Source organism: Anopheles ziemanni, chromosome 2 (genome assembly GCF_943734765.1).
Source record: "Anopheles ziemanni chromosome 2, idAnoZiCoDA_A2_x.2, whole genome shotgun sequence".
NCBI lineage: Eukaryota > Metazoa > Arthropoda > Insecta > Diptera > Culicidae > Anopheles > Anopheles ziemanni.
The window spans coordinates 44,383,712-44,408,575 of record NC_080705.1 but is presented as its reverse complement, the minus strand read 5'-3'; positions in this window follow the sequence as shown (position 1 = coordinate 44,408,575).

Below are 24,864 nucleotides of genomic sequence, written 5' to 3'. Positions count from 1 at the left end.
ACAGCAGCAGTGCATACATGCATGAGCGTAGGCGTATCGTCACACGGCAAATATTTGCCGAGCAAGGGCATGGTGGAATATTTTATTCCATTTAAATTCAATTAAACAATAATAAAATTATTCACAGAAATAAATTTAAAACAAATAAAAGGCCGAATGTTTGGTTACGAAACGAACGGTGGACGCTCTGCAGGATGCGAATGCGTTTGGTTGCCCGAAAATATGCTTTCGGTGGCGTCGATGTTTCGAACTGGCTTCGATCGACCGCTTGTATCCGGCAGCATGGCGTACACGGTGTGTATAATGTGCAAGTGTGTACGTCTTCATGACTAGTTTGCTACCCAAAAAGCACTTTGGTGCCGGCAGCATGAATATAAGAAGCAGCTCGGAAAGCAAATGATTTAAATCCCAACACGACCGACGCGTGTAGTCAACTTGCGTCGTAATTCTAAGTTTGTTTGGCAAAAACTCATCATTCGCTCATAACATGATACTCGCAAAAAGATGCTTCCGAAAGTTTCTCCATTACTAGCGCTTGATTACAGACCAGATCGTTGGTTGCAATAGGAATCCTCATTCCACGGTACATGTGTACAGAACAATAGCGTAGGCATTTGCAACGAATCGCTTTATCTGCAATGAAGGATTGTAGTGGAATAATTTTATGGTTTCTCGAATGAACACGAAGCGATTAGTGCGGAGCTCACCTGTTGTTTTTCTTGGATCGTATTTCATACTTCTCATTTCTTACTGTTGCGATATGTGATTGCATTAAAACGATCATCCTGGGGGTTATTTTAACCTTGTTCAAGCATTTCTGGACAAATATGTTCAACATCAGGAACAAATGAATGAACGATTGAACATGACGGGACAGTCGTGCAGTAACTGTTAAAATATGGTCCATAGGCACTTGAGAACCTCGTGAGTTCGAATCCCATCCTGTGCTGTACGAGAGCTTATATTCCTTAATAGAAAGGCCCTAACTCATTCCCTAGTAAGAGAAATAGAAAAAGAAGATGCTGACGAAGAAGAAAATAAAATATTCCAAATTGGAACACACCAATGAGGCCAATGAGGAAAAAATGACGACTTGTTTTCAAAGCAATCAAAGCAATTAACCGTTCAAAGAACTTAAAAAAACCGCGTTGTGTAGTCTTGATGATTGTGAAATATTATGAGAAATATAAACGCAAATATAACGGTTATCGAAAAAACAATCGAAAATATCTAGTAATGCTATATTTATATCTATTATTTATAATATTATGGAAACAGAAATCAATATGAAGGGGAAATAGAGGCATACACCACCAGGATAGCTTGCAAAGGCCCATGTAGCTGGATACCCATACTGGTGTATGTCCTCGCATACATAAAGAAGAACAGAAGAAACGTGGTCACAATATTCTATTTAAGGAAAAGTGACATGTTATACATTTTCATCACGGAAGATGGTTTGAAATGCACTTTTCGATAAAGATGAATAATAGTAACAATTACGAAACGGAGCAAACTAGCTCCATAAGTGATGCTTTCGACAATTCCTCTAGCAATTTCATTCACGTTCTGCCAGTTCGTCCCAACAGAGATTGGAGAGATAAATAAAATGTGTACCACTTCACAAACCAGAGAAAACAAAACAGTACTGCCATTTCGCGCTAGATTTGAAAGTGTTACGGTGTTTATGCAATTTGGTTGCATTTTTAATTCATACCTATTCAATTCCCTAACTCACTCGTCCAACGTTGATCGGCGAGCCAATGCACTACGGCCAGTGTAGAGGCCAAAGCGAGCGCGGCACTGCGAGTTCACACCACCGATGCACGTACAATTGCTTTCGAACCGGAAATTGACCGAACCTTCCAAATGCATGCATATTGTATCGTCCATTGGGACGACACGGTAGCAAAAATGCCTAACTGACATTCACGAGTGTGTTTGATACTCCGCACCGGTCTTTGACTGGTTGCTGAATCGCAAGATCGGCCGGAACGGTGCGCGGTTTTATGAAATCGGCGTCAACGGGGTCAATTCATCTAAATGGATTCGAATAAGAGTGGTAGTAGTTTGTAGATTTACAATTGTTGCTATGCCTGTTTTATTATAAATGATTGGATACAGCATAAAGGCAGAAGACAAATTAAACAAAAACCTGAACAAAAAAATATGAAAATTTCACATTTTTAACACTTTTGAACATGTTCTTTATGCACCAAACTTATGTTGACTGTACCTGGAGGTATAAACCTAAGCGGCATAAAGAACAAAATTATTTATTCATTTGTATTGCACAACGGGATGCACATTTACACCGTTTAGATGTTTGTGATATTTTAAATCCGTACTGAAACATTTATTTATAATTAATTTAATTTCCAAAATTTATGATATTTTACACCAGTTTGGTGATTCATATATCCTGCTGTCACTTAGACTAACAAAGTAGTGCTAATTAAACACGCCGAATATATTCGAGTGCTTTCCAGGCGTTTCAAACATTGAATAAATAATATCTTACTTGACGCACGGCTTTCAAGCATGTGTTAATTGAAGCATTCCACTTTGGAAAGCAACTCTTTGATGTGAGCCATTTAAGTGAACTTGAAGAAGCGCTCTCAATTACATTTACAGCCATTGTGCTCCCCCGAAACACTAGCATTTAAATATGGGAGAATATTAGCACATTTGATGTCATTGAAATTTCCCCTCCCAAAATGTAAATCCATTCAATTCAACATAATCTTTCTGGCAAGCTCATTATCGCTCGCACTTCTAGGGAAAACCAAGCGTGAATCTATGATAAAAGTTACGCATGTTTCGAAATATGAATCACGAAACAAAAAAACTGGCGTCGCCTTTTTCACCCTTGATGTTCAACTCGTGCCACACATGTTACGAAATTGACATTCGCCTTCATGAATCGTGTCGTTTCTTGCTGTTTCATTTACCTACTCGATTATTAATCACACGAATTTGAGAAATTTATATTTAAATTACAACCGGCTGTATTAATTATTTTTCCTTTCTTAATTTATTTTTACAACATTTTTACGACCTATGAAATAAGTACACAGTATGGCACAATATTGTATCTACTTAAGAGATCTTAATAGAATATTCTTCCAATTGTTACTTCAATCGATTTCCATTTTCATTGCCGTATTGTAATGATTGTTTTGTGAAGTGCTTTTCCAATTATAATCATTTAGTTTCGAATGAGTAATCTCAGTGTAACTTGAAGGCGAAATACAACCAATCACGAAGACGCTCGATTTCAGCATTCGACTTGCGATTAGAAGTGGATCGGAAACTAATAATGCACACCAATTATTTCCAACCCTATACCCACGGCCCAATTTTGCTGTGCAAATCGTGTCAGAGTTCATCAATCGCTAATAATTTCCATCTCTCAAAGCAACGACTTTTTGAAGGTGCGAGCAAAAACAAAATATCCGCTAGCAACAGTGAATTGCGTTCATTTACGTGAATACAAGTTCAAGTCCAGGTTCAAGCGGGTTATGCGCATGGCCAGTGGTAAACTTCTCCTGCCCGTCCGAACGTCCGAAGCTCGAGGACGAATCGAAACCTGTCGGAATCGAACGACGTCCAACGAACACAACCCGAAGAGCGCACTTCGAAACGGCGGAACGGGTTTCATCTAAAGCGGTACAAAAAGGATATGTTTTAGACTGTTTTCGGTTAGTGCCGTTTCGCCGGGCAAACAAGGTCGTGGGCAAAGTGTTTCTCAAAAGGATTCCGGCGAGGCCCACGGCTTTCGTGATCTGTTGGGTTTGTTCGCCAGCTGGTTCCATCGAGGATCGTGTGCGGTATTCTCATAAGGTAAGTTCAAAGCAAGGGCATGGTAGGGTCAATCCTTGGAATAAGTGAACTTTGGAAAGCCATTACAAAAGGCGCGAGCTGGTCGCATAGTACCGGCAGCCCAAATTGAACAGTGTACCACCGAGCATTTGATATGATTGATATGACGTGAGAATAGAATGCCATCCAGATTCTCCGTCCGCCTTCCTGCGCCGGCTTCGTGGTGTGTGTGCTGCCCCGAAGTGGTGGGTGTGAAAGGTTAGCGGTGAGAATTGCACCCTGGGAACCACTTGTGAACATTCAGCCGGTGGCCTTGCAGTAAGTGTCCTGTGCTTAATATGCATGACTTCGCGGACCGCCGCTGAATTCCGTTGGCCGGGATAATAATGAAGCACGATTAGATTCACCGACCGTGATTAATACAAGATTGATGGAAGCGGCCCAAATGAGCTAACATGTTCTCCGAGCATCGTCGTCGCCGGTGTTCTGATGCCAGCACGGTGCGGCCAGGGATTGCGGCCAACGGCCCAACATGCATTGCAGTGAAGCTCTTTGATCGTGTAAATGCAAAAGTTTAATGCTAATTTAATTAAGCACGAAGGCATCTTGATGATTGATTCTTGCTGGCGTTGGCATGCAGGAAGTCAGAAGCTTTTGTGTGCCAAATGTTTCGTTGTCAAGTTAGATATTTTGGTGTTGCTGCAAGGTTTGGTGTTGTTTGCTAGCTTTATTTCACGTGCTTTGCTAGCTTTATTAAATTCTTTATTTCACGAAAAAACCCGACATGTATGTTGTGTAAAAGCGTTTTCAATATTTGGAAGCATTATACATTTTAAATATGCACAACAACAAAATAACTACAATTTGAAAATAACGAAAAAGGAACAGCAGGAAATTGGATTTGCTTAAATTTGTATTTGTAACTTAATGTGATTGGCATATAAAAAACGTACGAGTACAACAAAGTTTTATCTTAAATAAAAAACCATGTACATATCTTTCGAAATAAGAAGGATCAAATTTTGAAAAATGACGTTTTTTGGGGACATTCACATCAAAACACGATTCTTAGGAATTAAATATTTTAAAATTATGATTATCAAATAATCTTCTTTGCAAAAAACCACGCGTTTTATATAAATGTTGCAAAGGTTGTATTCTTGATATGTATGATAAGCATTGTTTTATGTAGCCTAGGATTTTGAAAAAAATCTATGGTGAAAATTAGTAAAAAAAATATAAATGTGGGTTAGTTCTAGCTAACGCATTGTTTTATGTAGCCTAGGATTTTGAAAAAAAATCTATGGTGAAAATCAGTAAAAAAAAATAAATGTGGGTTAGTTCTAACTCTAGTAAGCTTTCAAGCTCACGACAAACTTATAAAATAAAGGCCATTTTAACTAAAACCAACAGAACGACGTTCGATGTTTTAAGAATGTTACTATTGTATACGTATTTCATTCATTAAATATGATTCACAGAAATTTATCTATTGGTTGATTACCCTCAGTCAATACGTAGTTGCTCAAAATTTCGATCTCAAACACCGAATGTTTGATAGTTCAAGCCCGTTGCACTCTAAATTACGTTTACTCGCACCGCCACGTGTTCATTAAAGATTCTTAAAATTCGACTACTTTCCAAGGATTGACCAGCCTTATTTCATAGGCTTGTGTCATGGAACGTGTAGGAATTGCCATCACAGATTCGGGGCATTTTAAAGCAGCTTTTGTGGTGATATTGAACGATTGAGTTTGGAAGCTTATAATAAGTGATAACTTATTAAACAAAAAATCTTTCAATAAAGAAGTAACTTATTGATAAATGTTAAATTTATTATAAACAAAAAATCTGTCAATATAACAAAAGATACTGATTGGAGTTTTCCCTCAAAGTTTCAAGGAAAATAAAAATAAAAAGCACAAATGTATGTTTTTTATGTTGCATTCAATGCCACAATACAATTTACTTTAAACTATAAATAAATATTATTAAGGAATGTTTTATTTATATTTATAGAAAAGAATAGAAATTACTCATTACAATTCGCGTTTTTGAAATAGAATATTGTACCTCCATTGAAGCAATACCGCCTATGCTTACGATAGTTTGTAAGTAGTTCTGTGGGTATGAATAATTAAAAAATAATCAATCCCGATGTTTTCCGGACATAGTAAAGTGGCGAAGAATACGAATCCTAGTTAAGTGGTTAACCTCTAACATATTTACTCTTCTTTTTTTATCTCGCTCTCTTCCGGTCCACATCCCCTGAACGGTGATTCTTGCGCAAGAAGTGTTTCTTGCATCTTGGCTGAGGGTAACCATGGCCGGCGAATGTACCAGGGTGAATAACAAGCGGTACATTCGAAGTGAAGCGAGGCATATAGGAACTGCGCTGCTACTCATTAAATTTATCCACCCCCTGAATATTAACAAAAGCAAATTGAAAGTGCGAGGCTGCATGCTTGCGAATATGCGAGGCTCGTTAGAGGTTTCTATTTATATTTTATTTCTCTTCGAAGCCACGAGTAACTTCCAAAACACCTCCGGACACCCCTCTCGTCATATGGTGATTTATGTAGAAGGCTGATTATCTTGTCAATTCCCGAACCATAGTTGGAATTAGTTTGTTTCGGGTGTTTATCGCCGAAAGTATACCTGTCTTGTGGGCTCTCCAAGGTGTCGGTTTTTACTACCAGCAACATACATACATTGCAATCGCGCATCGGCGTCGTGATCGATCGACGTTTGATTTCTATTTCAACCCGATGGGAATTGAAACTGGCAGAACGGAGCATAAAATATGACTTGCCTTGAAAGTGGTGCGATGCAAAATAAAACATAAAGCCAATGAGCTCGGAATCAGCTGCAGGAAAAATAGAAAAAGGCAACCTAAACAACGACACGTCAACAAGAACCCGTTTGCAGGGTCAGAGCACGCTAAATCGACCCAGAAATACGGCGGACCTTAGCCCTCGCCCTGCCAATGGTGGGTCTATTGGGTGCTTCGGAGGGTGGAGATGCAAATACTTTCTTTCCCGCACCCGCTTGGCCGCGCTTTCGTGCACGTGCTTTTTTGGGCCGATGGAAGTTCTCAGTTTTTTTTATAGTTTTCCGAACGGGTGTTACTCAGATTTCAGGCTTCCGGGCAGGGACTTCGTTTGTTGTCGCCTGGCATCGGTTGGCTCCAACGACCGGCGAAAACAAAACAGGGGGAAACACATTCCCTCCCGGGGTGGATTTATCGATTGAATTTTTCGGAAACCGCCTCCATGGCCACTCCTCGGGTGTCCGTGCAATTCCCGCACTTTTCCGGAGTTCATCCATCCGGGGGTACATTGCTCTTTGCCGGGTTTCATCTAGTTTCCGTCATTCCCTCACTGCGCCGGTTCTGGTGGTTGATTTTGACGAAACATAGGGTTCATGTGCAACCCGGAACACGCAACATTGGATGTGTGCATGTGGCTTTGCTGCCAGGATCCGGCAAGATCTTTCAGTTTACCGTCCAACTGTTGTTTAATCATGCTTTTTGTACAATTAAAGTATTCAATTATGTAGCACAACATAGAATTTCGAACTCTAAATCGAAGATTTTACTTACCAATTGATACGTTACTCAAAACATTTGCAAAATTCATAAATTTTCTGAAGCTTACAAATTGTCAGTTTATATACGAAAGTTTTTACAGCTTTGAACAGGCCACCGAAATCGATCGGTAGCCATTAGAGAAAGGCAATGAATGCTTCGGTACAAATACACCCCCATGGCCATTTGGTCAGCCTTTGAACACATCGTACGTCCCAAGCGTAGGAAGCGCCAATCTTCACTACAAGTGTCAAACACTGCTGGCCCGTTCCACGTAACACGATGGGTAATCCATCGAGACCGATGGCGAAAATGGCTAATTCCCAATGGAATCCTGCTTGGGTTTCGCATCCGGATTGTATCCGTCGTCGGATCGGGAACCAGTCTACATTATGCAAAAGCAATACCAGGCTCGCACCGAAAAAGGTAAAAGTGACCGCATCTGCCTGAAGTACACACGGCCCGGCAGAACAAACTGAACGTCGAACTACGGGAATAGGATAATCGAGGAAAAATAGAACGCGCACACACGGTGAACCACACATATACACACACGAACAACAACGAACAACGTGGGGCGGAACCAAATACTCACTCTGGTCAGCATGGTCCTCGAATCCCGGCTCAGGGTCGAATGCTCGACTCCGCCGACAGGCTTCCCTCTGCTGGCGAGTTCCGTTTACAACTCTTCCATAAATATCGATTCCCACGAAGCTGTGTCCTTGTCGATGCAGCGGTTTTTTTTCTTTTCCTTTAACTTTTGCTTCCCTCACGGAGGTGACAAAACGTTGACCAACTCCCTCAGTGCTCTTCTGCTCTGTGCCCGACTGCGTTGCGATAGGATGACAGGGCCATTTTTTTGGAGATTAACAAAAATCTGTTTTCTCTCGGCATGCAGCGGAAGGACAAGTGGACCAAGTGGAGGACCAATCCATACTTTATCCGGTAACGGACACAGCATACCTTCATCGAATGGTAGAAAAATAGCTATCGAAACTTCCCATCTTTTGCCCTGCCGATGGGAACATTCCTGTCTCTGAGGTATTCTTAGCCGTACTGTAACTTTTCAACACCGTACGTCGTCTGCCTCGTGCCGGAACGGAATACTGTCATCTCAGCAGGAAATGAGGAGAATGATGCCTATCCGAAAAAAGTGTGAGTCTCAATATGGAGAACCTCTTTTACCTCCGTCCGGATGGGGTATTCTTCTAAGGTGCCATCGACCGAAGGTACTGGCAACATACTTAAACTTGCAATCTAATCCAATGTGGCAATGTGGGCAACTTTCCGGATAAGCCTATTATAATTACAACAAATTCCACCTAAACATTAGGGAGCTCCAATTTCACCCACCCCTCCCACCCACTGGCAGGTAAGAGAGCTCTCGAAAACATTCTTCCGTGAGAAAATGTTACTAACCATAAAAGATATCCAGTGGCGTTGGAAGAGAAGGAGTCTGCCTCTGCCATTCGCTCTACGCTTGCCAAAGGCGAACTTCTGTCTCGGAGCTTATTGGAAGGTATCTTACTTTTATCATCTAGCCAAATGCTTCATCCAGTGAGACATCTCCATCATTTCGAAAAGGCAAGGTAAAGGTGAAGATAGGCGAATAAGTTTGATAATATTTCATTATCCTTCTTTATGGGCACCGTAATTTTCAAAGCAATTTCCCAAATAGGAACGAAAATTAGTTAAATATAAACACCCATAAATCTGATGGTTAATTCATTAGGGCTCTTAATTTTACTCCCTGGCGGGGGTGGTAACACTCCTGGAAAGTTCGTTATTCACTTCCAACCTACTGTTTTTCTGCTATTGGATTCATATTCATCTTAAGAATTTCCTGATTCTTCCAAACACAAGCAAAATGGGATCAATGCAACGAAACAGGGTTGCTTCCTGCAATAATAGGAACAATTTTATACATATTTACAGTTTTAGCAACCTGCTACTGAACCATTTCAAATTAACCTAATGTTTTGATGCCTGAAGGATTGTAAGGATTGTTATAAACACATAGCAGATTGTGCTGCAAGTTGATTTCAAGTGTTTAATTTTTTGTCAGTAAGCTAAGAATGCAGTGTACATCATTTTGCTTTCAATATTCAATTCAGTATTTCAAACTTACTTCTGTTTCCTAAATTGCAAATATCATAAAGTTTTTAAACGTTTCACACATAATTTAAATTAACTTAATAAACAAAGAACATTCTTCCAGTATTTTACACTATCACTCTATTTAACTATTTTATTTTCAATTTCCAGTCTTGGGTTATTAAAGGATTGACATACTTTTTTATATTTGGGCCTACATACATTCATTTGATTCAATTTAATACATTTATTTTCAAGGTAAGAAAATTGTATGAGTATTACTTCATAAAAAGGATCAGGCAAATCATTCCATTTTCTGACATTTTAACTGGGTAGTCGTCAAGCGGACCACGGCAACTTATAATTATTGTATGACGATATTCTTAAAATATAAAAAATAAAAAATATAAATCTATTTACAATAACTATATTATTAGGAATTTAAAAGCCTGTTAGTTTATGTGAAAAAATGCAAAGAAACTGAAACAACGGATAATTTTTATAAACCTATTTCGTTACATTGAAACCTTAGTTATACAAAATTTGGTAACAATATAACAACACCAAAGACTTTTATTTATCAGAAATAAACATATAGTTTTGGGATTATTGCTTGGAGGCGGATCAAAGCGTGTTTGTTTAATGAATTAATTTATTTAGTAATTTAATCTATAGAATACATGTAATTTTCTAACGATCTGAGTTGAAATCGGAAATCTAAAATTTAACACGCATAAGACTTTTTGTATGCCTTTCATTTCAAATGAAAGTAATTTTTAAATCACCTTGTATATTTTATGCTGTGCTGTATTTTAAACACATCTGAGCTTTGTTTAGTGGTATCAAAAATTAATTATCCAATATTTTCACAAAAAGACAAAGACAGGAGTCGACCTTTGCTCGGCGAACATCATTCTTATCACCTCCACCAAGTGACAGGCAGCATTTTCCTTAAAACCGGCAAATGATCGTCCCCAAACGTCGAACTAACCCGTTCTCTATTCGCGCGGTCGGTCCCGGGTGATCGAGCTCAACCCATCTTCGACGAATCTTCGGAGTATCGCTAAGCCGGCATTGTTGTCGGAGTAAAGCCAACTGTGCCTCCGCGGGGCCGTCGAAGTCCCACCCGGTGGCTCCGTTTGACAGAAAACACTGCGGGATCCCTTTGAGAGTAAATTATGCATGCCTTCAACCCGCGTGCGTTGTTGTGTCTGTTCCCTGCGGCGGGGGAGGAGCGAGGCGTGCTGTAGAACAGTAGAACGCGCCGGCGGAACCGGAACACATCACACTATTCACGTCACTCGATAAGCGCCCATCTTCATCTATATGCAAATAGGTGTGCTCAAACCGTGGTCTTATGTTAAATTCACCTATCTAATCAACTGTGCTTCCCAGGTGCAAGTGTTGCCGGGTCGGGTGCTCCTGTTTCGGTTGTTGATGGTGCTGTTCCATTGTTCGCTACACGCTACCCGCTGTTGTTTGCTCGCGAGCGAGAACTCGGCAATGGCTGACCAAATAGGTGACTTAAATTCAAATGACCCGAAATCATTCATTCCACTTTCGCTTTTGTAACGGAAGTGTGACTCCATCTTTGAACAATGGCTAATTAAAATGTCCCCCAACTCATTTCGCCGAACAAGTTCAACCGAAACGGTTCGGACTGAGGGTTAACATTTTCCAACCCGACAAGATTGCGTAGTAGATGTCCCTACGGGCTGCAAAACCGGAAATAAACACATTTTACCCATTTCACGAAGGGTTCCTTCGACTTATGAGTCTGTTTACGACGAGAGGATGGGACCATCAGAACCGCAACCAAGGCCAACACCGCAGCAACAACAGCAGCTCAAAAACCTACGGAGAATTGATTCGTTGTGAATTTAACTGAATCCATCATTGCCAACGATGCCTGACGGGAGCCCACGGAATGCTGCATGGCGCAATATGGGGACTCGCTTTGCCGTCACCATCAATCAACCCAATGGCTACGGGTGCAATCACGATCGAATATCAATAAAACCGATCAACTCCATCATCATTTCACCAGCTGGCTGGCTGGTTGACTGGTTTCCCTGTCCGCCACTCTTGGGCGATCCCCGGAAACACCTGAGCCTGGCCCCCTTGTGTGGCGTTCGTCGAAGTTGGCTTTAAGTTGTCCCAACCCTTGGGATGGCTGCAGAGTTCAAAAATCGACTGTACTCCCTTCCAAAGCCTTCGGGAACCCTTTGGGGTGAGCTCGCCGATGCAGTCGAGGAAACTCGGGATATGCAACTCCGAACACTCGGCTGCAACTGCTGCTGCGGCCTGCCTGCTGCACCTGTTCGTACCCGTCTACACTCGATTGATTGAAATAATGACTTTCGTTTTAATGGAAAACCCACAGCCCGTGAATCAGACGATATCGAAACGAGCGCAAAGAACGAATGGGCGATTTGCGGAACACTTGTACCGCGGCCTGGAATCGGCTCTACGAGTCCTCTCGTCCTAAACGAGACACAACAAATGCGACTGCCACGTTGTCTTTATCCTTTGCCGGTGATAGATTTCCCCGGTACGTCTATCTACCTGACTTCTTTCTTTACCCATTTCGCTCCGGATATGGCGGAGCAGTTTCCGCCAGCGCCTTCCAACCTCTTAGCGCCTCTTCACATTGTGTCGTCGTTTCGATGCAGTAAGGGCTCGAAACTTTCGTTGTGCAGTCACAGTGTACTAGTGTGTCGGTTTTCCCCCAGAACCAGCCGGCGATAGTGATTGATCAATTTTGTGGTATTAAATGTTGCGTTCAATATGGATTCAAATATTTCATGCAGGGCCGCATGGTGAACTTTCTGTTTGCTCTCCGTACTGCTGTTGCATCTGCATCAAGATATGTTCAATGCGTTAGTGACTCCATCGATCAAAGATGATGCATTACCATCATCATTAGTTAGAATGTTTGACAAACATGGCTTGTTATACTCATGAACACGTAATGTGCTGTATTGTTGGAAAAATCTTACTTTTATTGTTGCATAGTATATTGCATGCGCTCTTCTAGAACGTGTATTGAAGACCCATACACTGGGCTATCAAAACTATGCTTTTATCGTTTAAACTGAATTAAATGCGGAATTTTACATATACACTTCATTTATAGTAACACACGTAAACTGTTAAAAATCTTATTATTATGCATGAAAACGCCTATTTTCATTTTAATGTTAGTTCCATAACAACTAAATAGTATTGCTCGGTTGTTAAAAGAAATATTTCCATTACTAGCTGCGTTCGCTCTATGAATGATAACGTTTGCATTGAAAAAAAATAGACAAATTTCAAGGATTTTTCATGCAAAAACGGAAAACGCTAGCAACTTTTTGTTAAAAGCAAAATAATTTCCTCATTCCCAAAGAGCGTCGGTGGAATTGAACGGGTAAAATATAATTGAAATACCCCACACTACTAATCCTCCTTAAGCCTCTCAACTGCAACCAATTTAAAAAAATATTTGCTACACTTAAAGGTTGGACCTATTCCAACATTTGGAAGTTCAAACGAAGTCGCATTTGGTAATGAACGCCTCACAACAACTGAAAAACATTTTCACACGATTGGTTTTGTCGGCTATGGCTAAGTTTCGGCCAAGGACCGTAAGGCTTACTGGCCGTTGGAATATTTTTTGAAAGTATTTAAAAGATGTAACTTTAGTTCAATAAAATTTAGTTCATTCAATTAGCTTGGTTAACTTTTTTCTTATCACCGATGAAAATTTGTCTATTTTCTAAATGCAAACGTTGTATTAATTTAATTGGTTTTGTGAGGATATTTAAAACCTCAAAATTGCAGCTTACTTCATGTTCTACTTCTTCTTTGGTGGCACGACCATCTTCGGACATGCCATACTTTATGGGCTTACCAGACTTTTTCTTTTTGTGTACATGGATAGCCATTGCTTTGTTCCCGAGTGTTACTAACTATTTTCGACTAACGAGTATTCATACAAAAAAATATACCTTAACAAATGTGTGTTTTTAGTAGTTTTAGGCTGTTTTAAATAAATGCATTACACGCCCTGTGTTACTCTCAATGCATCAGACATGGTGACGTACAACTGTAATTAATTACAAAGCTAACGCTCTCTGAAAAGTACCATGGTGACTGGTTTAGAAAACGGTATCCTTTATCGTGATTTTTTGGAAGATTCCTTATTCCGCGTCGTTCGTTTGCTAACCGTCGTGTGGATAAGACCTTCCTAAAGAGTTCCTAAATCCAAACGACACGTCATTTTAGCATTACTATCACACCTCGAAAGGGGAATATTCTTGGGCATGGCTTTTATCACGCCGACTCATTCATTTACAATCGGCCGTTAGTTATATCCCTTCTCTGCTAGTATGTAACATTGATACATTCACGTTTCCACGAACTCCGGAAAACAGTTCTTTCATTTCCTCAACGATGCTATCACACATCGAAGAGATTTCGTTTGAACATGTGAGGTGTGAACTAGCATTGCTCGGAAAAGGTTCCCCCTGCGCTCTCGGACACCGAACAAAGCGGCACGGCATTCACTGACTTGTTTTTGCTTGACATCGTCAGGCCCAACCTTGATGCACCCTTCAGGCGCACTAACATTGGGCTCTAAAACAAGGAAAACTCCCCCTTTCAAGATGTCGACTGCGCTATCAGTATCATAATCAAATTTGCCAAAAATGTCTGGCTCTTGCACCGGGAACGCCAAACACTCGTCAACCTGTCGCCGACCGTCCACCTATTAGCAGGACATCAAGATTGGTCTAAAAAAAAAAACTACCTACCTAAAATAAAAACATGCAGAAATGAACGCAACAGAGGCACAGAGGCCTGACCCCGACCGGGAAGTTCCCGTTTATCGTAAGTCCGCCTTGAAAGGCCGAGGCACATTGGTTCTGGGAAACCGAACCGAAACGATAGACCATCACTCCGGGGACTCCGAGTTTCCCGACACCATCATTTCCATCGTTTAGCCGTTAGGGGAACGCTAAAATGTCTGCACCGAATGAGCCAGTGACATGAAAGAAAAGTATAAATATCGCCGCCAGGGCGCGAAATCCGTTCCCGTCCTTCCCTCGCACGATGAAAGGCTAGTTTTCCCCGTCAACTATAAAACGGCATAAGCCCGTTGGCGAACTTTTGGTCGTCCACGGCTCGTCGGAAGGGGTGTGCAGTCGTCGAGGGGGCTCGAATGCAGGAACATTCCAGCTGACGTGCTTTTACGCGTCTTTCAACATAGCCGGCGCTATTTTCATCGTACCCACGTGTCGGGAGGGATGCGGTGAAGACAGGTGCACACTTGCGCTGATTAATGTCAGCTTATTTTCACGAACTCTCGCGTCGTCACCATTCCCTCGAGACCGTTGAGGTGCTTGTGCCGAGAGGAGAAGGTCATCCAAAACGTCTCGGAAACCAGGGACGCTTGGCATGGCTTGGACATAAGAGTGAAGACCACTAACATTCGCAAGCCGCTTTGCCTGAAACTAAGTTCAAGCAAATCCTAACGAATAACGAGCAGTTCCCTGTTGCGGACGATAATTTTCACTACAAACTCGCTCTATGCAGATTCTTTTCTGTTTCACATTTCCCGAATGCAACTAAAAAGTTGCGCTATATTCTTAGCAAAGCGGAGAAAATTCTTTAACTGAGAGCAGGTTCGAACCTTCCCAACCATACACACCCTGAAAAGGCCGAGCCACAAACAGCCCAGGAAAAGTACCTTAATAAAGTACTTAAAATTGAAAATATCATAATCCTCAATGTTGCCATTAGACGCCCCCTACAGCCGTCTTAAAGAAAACGGTCCGACGGTAGCTCGCTTCGCTTTATACACCGCCACTGTTTATAGACTCGCCTGTGTTTACTTACCAGCATTGTTTGCTCACCAGGATGTGCGTGTGCTCGTCTGCCTTGAATACTCTCGGTAGGAAAAATATGTATTAACCAAATTCCCGCCTTCGTTATGACACCTTTTTAGTTCCGCCTTTGCGCCTACGCCATAATACGCTACGAAACGAGGGATAATCATAAACATGTTTGCATTGGTTGAACCCTCTTCGACCCGTCCGCTCCGGCCAGAGCATCGCCACCTACCGGTAAGAATCGGTTGCATGTGATTCTTAGTAGTAGAAGCTATAGCTCCACTAGCTTCCGGGTTTTGGAGCCACTCAAGGGTTAGGGCTCGGGCGGACGAAGCCAAAGAAAACTTATGCCCTATGGGCCGTTCCCAAAAGGGGTAAACAATGCTAAGCTGAGCATAAAATTATTAAACGAGAAAAATTATGAAATACAAAGCCTCGGTCAAGGTGTCTGAAAGGCCGTTCCCGATGGGGTGGCCGATTGGGGCTCCGATGCCATCCTCGGACTAGGGCGTAAGCTCAGCATAACCCACCTTCATATGTTTTGATCCCATGTTTATCTACCGGGGCTGTTGTTTATACACGCTCTATATCGGTCACTCTTCTGGAGCTCTATATAGACAGCACCATGCTTGCTACTTGGGCGTATGTTTGCGCATTGATTTTGGGGTCGTGGGCCCACTGGGTGATGGGATCAACAGTTTCAGCAAAACATTAGCGGATGCAAACTATAATCGTTCTGTAAGTCAACAGGTCGAGGTGAATTGAAAAGTTTGGCCAGAATCAATATTTCAACCGCTTTATAGCTTAATCCGCGGTAAATGGATGCACATTCATATGTTAAACCCCACCTGCTTTTATGGTGATCCCAAGCTGATTTGAGACGGGAGTGAATTACCTAAATGAATATGTAACGGGATATTTTATGAAGGTAAATTGAAGGTTTTATTCAGAAGGATAGTTTAACCGAGGCACCGATTTTATGAGGTTCAAACCAAAGCAAAACAGCCGTTAGTCGACTATCTTTAAGTGATAGTCGTAGATTTGAGCGTGTTAGGTTAGAAAGTAGTAACATTTGTATCAATAAAAGTACACGTCTTATATGTTTTATGCTCAGTAAACTCGACAATGATTATGAATTAAATTTTGATTTGTACCCACATTAAAACAATGCCACAGTTTTCAAATTTCATTCACTGGATTATAAACTGAATCATATGTTGGGTCTACAAAATGGCTTGCCTAAAATGAGAAACCCGCAGCGTTAAATTCATGCTACATTTGTTAGCAGCCAATTTATTTGCTAAAGCCTATTTGAGTATGTTTATTTAGAGTAAATTTTTCATCCTAAAATTCACTTTAATAGATGTCAATCCTAATTTGATTCATTCTTGCAGTATAATTTGGAATAAATTGTCTCATTCATTTCAGGCGATTATCTGGTTTCTCCATGGGTTTAATGATTGTCAAATATTTGCGCTATCATAATTTTTATTTAGTAAAAAAAAGTTGTTTTTCTCATCAGTTCAGTTATTTTCTCTGTCAATCTAACACATGTGATTAATTTTATCTGTATGATGAAATACCTTAGTGAAGTAGAAACACGAAAACTTTGCAAGAGTATTTGACATCTTTTTTGTCATGAATGCACACATTCCCGAGTGCAATTGCTTTCTCTAGGGTGTTTTTTCATCCCAATTACGTTCGACCGAAAAAAAACTTGACTTCCTAGCGCAACGCGTTAACGTTTTAACATAAATTGAAATCCAATGAAAGTCGCTAACGAGCCTCCATCCAATTAAAAGTGAGCATAAATAAATCGTCATAACTTGGGTTGGGCAATACATCAACCATCGCCCATTAACATGTAAACCCCGATAAGCTTGGCTGTGAAAGTGCGTGATAAATCATTATAGTCAGTTCTAGCACTTGGTTACGTAAATAATCTATAACTTTTGTAAAAGAAATCAATTGCCTACCCACGAATCGCCAGTAAAATGTCTTGCCACCTTTGCCCAAGCTAAAGAGCGCATGATAGTCAATGTTTTCCAACCTTTATCACACGTAGTGCGGCAGATATTTATATGGCTGGCGAACGGAAAAGAGCTCATTAAATTGTTCCGCTTGACCTGATAAATCACTTCATCCTACGTTGTGCAGAAAAAATCAGGAAAGAAAGAGAGAAGAAAGCTTAAGGTACTCCCGCACAATTGTACTAGAGCAACGAGTAAGGCATAACCACGAGAGGAAAATGCTGAAGGATGAAACTCCACACTTCCACCGTTCGGCAAAAATGAAAACCTATAGCTATGAATATTTTTTAATCCATCCTTTTTATCGTCCCGTTTGAAATAGGTATTGCTTTCTTGGCTCGTAAAATTAAAGAAATTAGCGAAATCAGGGCGGAAGAAGTTTTTGACAACCGCGCCGTGATAAGAGCAAGAACATTTTTGCAGGAACAATTCGCCCCGACGGAAGTGGCATAGCGGTGAAATGCTGGTTCGGGCCTTGATATCCTGTAAATGCACTTAACAAGCGCACCCATACGCATAATCATGCTTCTGGGTACGGTTTTCCGCTCCACTGAGCGATTCCCTGTGCGAAACTTTGTTCCAAACTCTGCCGAAGGGTACGTCTTGCATCGTACTGACAGCAACTGTCAGCACGGCAATATATATGATGAAAATCGTGATTTCCTATCGTCGATAAATAAGTGCACACACGAGTACATTTCTTGTTTGAGGAAATCTGTTCATCTTTACATTTCATTTTCAATGTTGTGTTAACCGAAAACACGAACGCGTGCTAAAAGTATGTTTGTGGTGTGAATTTTTATCGATTGTTATTTTGAACTTAAGTCTATTTTAAAACCTCTCTTTTATCTTTTATACTCCATGTTTACGCATTCTTTTCAAATCAGGTTCGTTGGTATGCACTAATTTGTATATTTCCTTGAACGACTCCAACACATTGTTCTCTTTTTCCTTGCTGTCCTTCCACTTCAACTACGAAAGTTTCTTCTCTGAGGTGAACGCATTGTCAAAGCGATACATCGTTGGTCCTCCGCTTGTCCTCAGTACCCATGTCAATGCCAAGCAAAGTTGCTCCTTCCGAGATACACGACGGTTCGAGCGATGCGTAAGTGTGTACATGCCTGCTCTAGTGGAAGAATCGAGTAACAAATTTGATTTTTCAATCAGGAAAAATTGAACAAGGTGCGATAAACATCTTGTTTTCTTTGGGCACCTCGTAAATGGTACGCCCCTCGGCGTACGGTTTGCACAGTGGAACACCGGTAACAAACAGAAGGGTGTTTTTGTTGATAATTTTCTATAAATCAAATAGGGGTGGCACAATAATGGAATCTTCAATGATGTACTTTTTCAATACAAATGATTGATTAAGTTTTAGTCATCGTAAAACACATTTCTCAACTTTTTCCTTCTTACTTTATTTGCTATTTTAAAGATAAATTGTTTATACATTTTTAATTTAAATCTTAAAACAAACAAAGATGACCGCACCGATGATTTCTACAAAAAAGATGAAAACGCGACCGAAAAATGATAAGCAAGAGAAAAGTTAATTTGCACCTGTTACATGTGTGCTTTTTCTGTTGCAAAATGTATTTTCGATTTATGTAGACTTCATTTTATGATCCCTTCATTCAGTTCTAATAAAAACACGATTGTAGGCATGCAAGTGTTGGGTCGTGTTATATATATGGTACCCAACACACACAGCACATTAAAGTGTACACTACACGCGCACTTTAAAAACAAATTTAAAACGCAACAAAGTGTCATAGTGACATAAAAATAAAATGTATTACTCTTATTGACTGGTTAATGTTGGGAACGAGTATTTAAAAAAGTCGGCGATGTTGAAACAAAAAATAAGAATTGACTAACGTAAGATGAAGAATTCGAGTGAATTTTAATACACTGAGTATAAGTTATATGTTTGTTTTGAGAGGACCATAAAAAATGTGTAATAGATTCACATAAACTTTGTGCACAATATTTTTAATAACCATCAAACACTGAATTTTTAAGTTGAAGTTATACAATACAACCACACGTGAAATAAAATCGCCTAAAATCGAAAGGTGTTACTGCACAAATGTTGTATGACAGTTTACTGTGCTACCACAAAAGCACAGTACAATAAACTGTATGTGGTACCACAAACGACACATCAAAAAGTGTTACTTGACCCAAAACTAATAAAATGTGAAAAACAAAAGGTATGTCGTTTATTTGGTTATATAAAATTAGTATATAATCTACCATTGTTAAATCCTTAAGGCAGACCATAAGACCTAATAAAAGTAATAAATGTCTCAGAAATGTAATTAAAGGCAAATTATCTGGCGTTCGGTTCACCTTTTTTAAATACACAATTAAACTTGTTGGTGCCAGGTTATATTTGATTTGAATATATTATATTCAAATTAAAATTATTAACACTCACAAGTGAAAACCCATACCTCAGACGTTTTTTTAAATACTAAAATGAAAATTTCGATGTTTGTGACATTCTGCTAGCAACTTCGACGAGGTTGGTTAAAAAGTCCCCCTGTCAGAAAAGAAAAGTGAGAAGGACGTTTTTTTCTCGCCGAAGGTAACCCTACACCAACCACTGTCTTTCCTACATTCCAACGTTCGTCCTGTTTCACACATCGCCTGTCCCGTTGAATCTATGTGTAACATGTTTCCAGACGTCACCGGCGAAGGTGTACTACGTGGGAAAACAGCACACGGCCATCGGAGCTCTTCGTTTGATCACGTGTCGCTGTCTTTATTATTTGCACCAATGAGTGTCTTGCCGCTGTCTGCTCGCAGAGGCTGTGTTCAACGTGTGTCAGTGGAACTACCGGTGGTTCGAATGCGAGATTCGACTGCCCTTTTATTTTCATGCATTGAAGCGAAATAATAATTGATAAAATTACTTACACTCTCGATACCCCAACGATGGTGCCATCGGTTGCTATCCACCACGTCCTGATTGCCCCGAGCCATTACGTTCCTTCGGCATCTTCGATTCAGAATTTTTTGGTCTCGCCACACGAAGACAGCTGGCAGCAGGTGCTGCACGGAAAGCTAATACGTGCAAAGTACTCGGGGCCAAACACAACAAAAAAGAAAACTGTTCCCTCTCAGTTTGCCGCCAGCCGAACTCCGGGCCGAATATGGTCTCCAAATGCTTGTCAGTCGTTGGTGGTACCGGCGAAATCGACGAAGGAAATCGAACAAAAGAACGGAGAAATCACTAGCAAATTGACAACTGAACAAGAGCGAAGAACGTGTCATTATTTCTGACAATTTTCGATTCATTTTTCATTACTTACCCTAGCAGTTATCGCTACATTCCAGCGATGCGAAGGTTCGAACCGAGGATTCGTTATCCTCGTCCATTCCGTTTGTCTTTCGCTCATTCCCATTCGTATTTGCAACTTTTTCCTATACCTCTGCATCATTGTTGTAGCATGGCACCGGGAATGAGTGAGTTCCCTTTCCCTTATCCACATTTTGCTGGAAAATCCCGCCAATGCCAAGTGAATAAAAAATAAATTGGAAGAATATCGGATCATAAGGACGGCTTATGTTGAGCCCAGCTGGAGTGCAGAAGTACCAAATGGGCAGGGAAAGGAAACGGAAAACGCAACGGTCGAAAGCCAATAATTAGCTGCATGTCACAATGGTGTCAAAAGAAGCAACCATGGTTCTAGGTCTGAGCTTCATTTCTAGTTCCCACATTGTTCCACCACGGAGTCCTTGTTCTCGAGGGAAGGATGGGAAGTAAAAGGTTACTCTTGAACTTTTGACGCAAAGCTTGCCAAGTAGGATAATTCGACTCTTACTTGATTGGCCTGTGCGATGTTCTGTGGCATTAGAGTATTGCCTTGAGGGGTACAGGACAAACATGTTGAGTGTCTGTTGACTTTTGTAAAAGGAAGAATGAATCAGTGCCAATATGGAGAGAGTATTGCAAGGATATGTAAATGAAATTTCCAACTGAAACTAGTTTATATTCCCTGCAGAATGCAACAATCTTGCTCCTGAATTTGCTAACTATTATTATTACAATTTCTTCTCTTCCATTTTAGAACTTGAGACATGAGAACATAATTCCGAATCGATTGTTAATATAGCTTCAAAAGGTAATCACAATTGATTGTAAACTTGATGTTTCAAAACTACTTCAAAGATATGTCGTACTATTTTGAACTCGTAAAGTTCTCGCATAATATTTGAATTAAACATCATTCAACGACTTTCACTTATACACTTTCTGCGCAGCTATGCTTTCTCGCACGACCATTGAAAACAAACAACTTTAATCACCAAAGTTTTGAACACGCGTAAATATGAACGATTCATTCGCTAGTGAAGTTTCCAACTATACTCCTGCCTTCAACTAAAAAGCGAGACAGAGAGTGTCATACAGAGAGAGATAGTGGTGAATGGTAAAAGGTTCTTCTAAGAGGTCATTTTCATGACGGTTAGGCTTGCTACCTCGTCGTCAACTAGACGGGTCTAGAATTGACTTGAACATGCATACATATGTGTGTAGGCTGAATTTGTCATTCATTTCTGTGTCGTTTCTTCACTTTCGAATGCATAAATGCAATGCCAATCGTCGTTGCTTCGGGCAGGCCGGAACCTGGACAGAACCGTCCGAGTCCAGAGAATTGACATTTCGAGAGGCTCTTATAGAGACATGACCACAGTTAAAACTCTTGGCAAAGTCCCTTGGCAGTAGCAAGTAGCATTTCTGCTCAATTTTACCTTCCCTTTCGAGAATATCATCACAGTTCCACCACGCCCTTGCTCCATGGTACAGGTAGAGGGTCTGTTTGGTCGATGTTCGGGAAAAAGGCAACCATGTGTAACTACGCATCGTACATGTTTAATGAACTAACCAATCTGCGTCGACGGCGACGATGACTCCGACTGACTGCCCAACTACACGTTCAGCACTTCCGCTGGTGTACCACTTGTGGCGGAAAGGAACGTCGCCAATGTTCTGACCGCATCACCACGAAGCGGAGCCCACAGAGGTCCAGAGCTCCATCCCGCGTTGGGCCACTCGGCAGGGCCGTTCCGAAGAACGACCAGGATTAATCAGAGCTACAGCATCGCCTGGCACCCAGCAAATCGTGTAATCCTGTAAAATTAAATGAAAATCTGCATGTCTTCGACGAATCTGTCCCTGGCCGGGCTCGGTGCCACATTCCGTAAAACCTGCTGGAATCTGTCACCGAGCCCCGGTTGGACCGTGCCCATGTCCAGCTCTAGCAGGTACAGTACAATACCACCTAAAATCCACTTGGGAAGACAACCACAACATTTCAATGGCACAAAACGATACCACGTGTAAATAGATTCAGTAGCATATTGATGCTTATTTATGCATCGACTCTAATGGAATTCTACCATCATAATCATCCGTTAGCCAATTCGGTAGCGTTATTGCCAACGGAGGGCTTCACCAACGTGGAGGCGGCCTGCAGGCCCATTTGGTGGGGGTACGTTGGGGAAAAAACGGTCGTGGTTATACGCTGGGCCGGAAGCAGACCTCACGCCTTTTGCATTGTTTGAGTGCACACACAAGAGGCACGCAATGAACCACGAAGCGTTAAATACACATCGCGGAAATTAAACATTGCACAGGGTGCATCCAAATATTTAAAAACAAAAAAAAACTGCCAGATGAGCATCAACAATGAGAAGGACAATTGTTTGACGATAAAATAGTAAAATTAATGGGAAAAGTGTCTTTTTGGGCTAAGAAAGCTTTTAAAAGATTAAATCAAATATCATGGATTTGGAATAGTATAGAATATTATTACTCATGCATCAGTCTTTCTTAATTGACTATTACAATTTGCAAGCTACTACTATTTACTTAGAGAAACTGGTTTGAAATCGCGATCATTTTATGTTTGACAAACTTATAGAGAAATTGTAAAATTCGTCTCTTCTTATAAATCATGGAAGGAAAAACTGTTCGTTGTTTATTAATTTTCGTTCAAAAGGTTTAGTTTGACAAATGCTTATCAATTTGCTTTTAATGAATGTTACCATCATTTAAAATGATCCTATTTTAAAAGGGTGAAATTGAATTCATTAATTCATTTTCTATTGAAACAATCAATCAATTAAATGTTATTATTGACGGGGTTGTTTAAACTAATCCAGGTGCCACATAAAAAAAACTGAGCCATTACGTAAATACTAAACAAACGTCCAACGCAGGAAGAAATTTTTTTTGAATTTTTATATACACTTTTTGGAACGTTCGATACTAGCCAAGAATGTAACTACAAGGAAATTGAAATGGTAATTAAGGAGTTAGAAACCGATATACTTTTTCAACCATACGCACCACCCTGTGGCAAAGCGTTGAGGCGTTGTTTTGAAATGCGGGGCCATTTAATTGGCTAATTAAAACAACAAAATCTAAATGGGATAAATAATCAATCACCCTCGCGTGCACCCCTGCCCGAGCCACGTTGCATGCGATGCGTGGCACAATTAACGTTTACCCTTTTCGCAGGCCTTCGTGCTTCCTTCTCGTCTACACGAAAGAGCGAGTTGGGGTGTGTGAAAACGAGAACAACTACTTTACGTTTCATCGCGTTGTACGATCAGTCATGCACCGTTGTCCTCGCATTAGCGTGGCGGCCGTGACGACCTGGGGTAGGATTTAGGGGCGGAAGGTGGGCTTATTCTTCCACCGCACCTAGTGTCACAATTCACACGTGGTTCCCGTTCGTAAACGATTTTACCCGCGCTTGAGACAACAAACAACGTGGTCCGTTCGGTGCAGCTAAGCGAAATCAGACGGTGTGGAGGGAATTGAGAATGAGAGGTGGGAGGTGGGAGGGAGGAGGGAGGAATTCCACCCGAGAGGATCGCTTAGGATCGCGCAAAGGTCAGCGATACCCAGCGGTTGCACCACAGCGAGCGAACCCCAATCCGGTGTAATGCTAATGAAATTAATTAATCACAGCGTGACAGTGGAAATAATTTAAAATTCCACTTGATTTTATCAATGCTGCCCGTTTTGCTTTGGCTCTCGTGCTTCAATGTCGGGGGAATGGCGATAACGGGGCGTCTGCGGTGGTACGTGGTTTTCTACCGGCTGTACTGGAATTGGTTCTATGTTGAGACCAATAACACACACTCACATTCAGCCAGCACACGGCCAAGCGGAAGAGGGTAAAATTTATCCTTCGAGGTGCAACCTCGTTTATCCATGGTAATTTCCATGCAATACGGCACCTGCGAAGCAACGCCCTCGCAACTCACACTTTCCCAGACGTATTGGCGTGTGGCTAATGCGCGAATGTGTCGGCACTAGGGCCATTTTCAAAACAAGGTAATTTATCTTCAGCCAAAATCTACCCTCTATCTGTAGAAGCTTCTTAAAGGTGCTTAAAAGGTGTACATAAAACAATTTAAATGAGAAATGTTTGAACGTTGC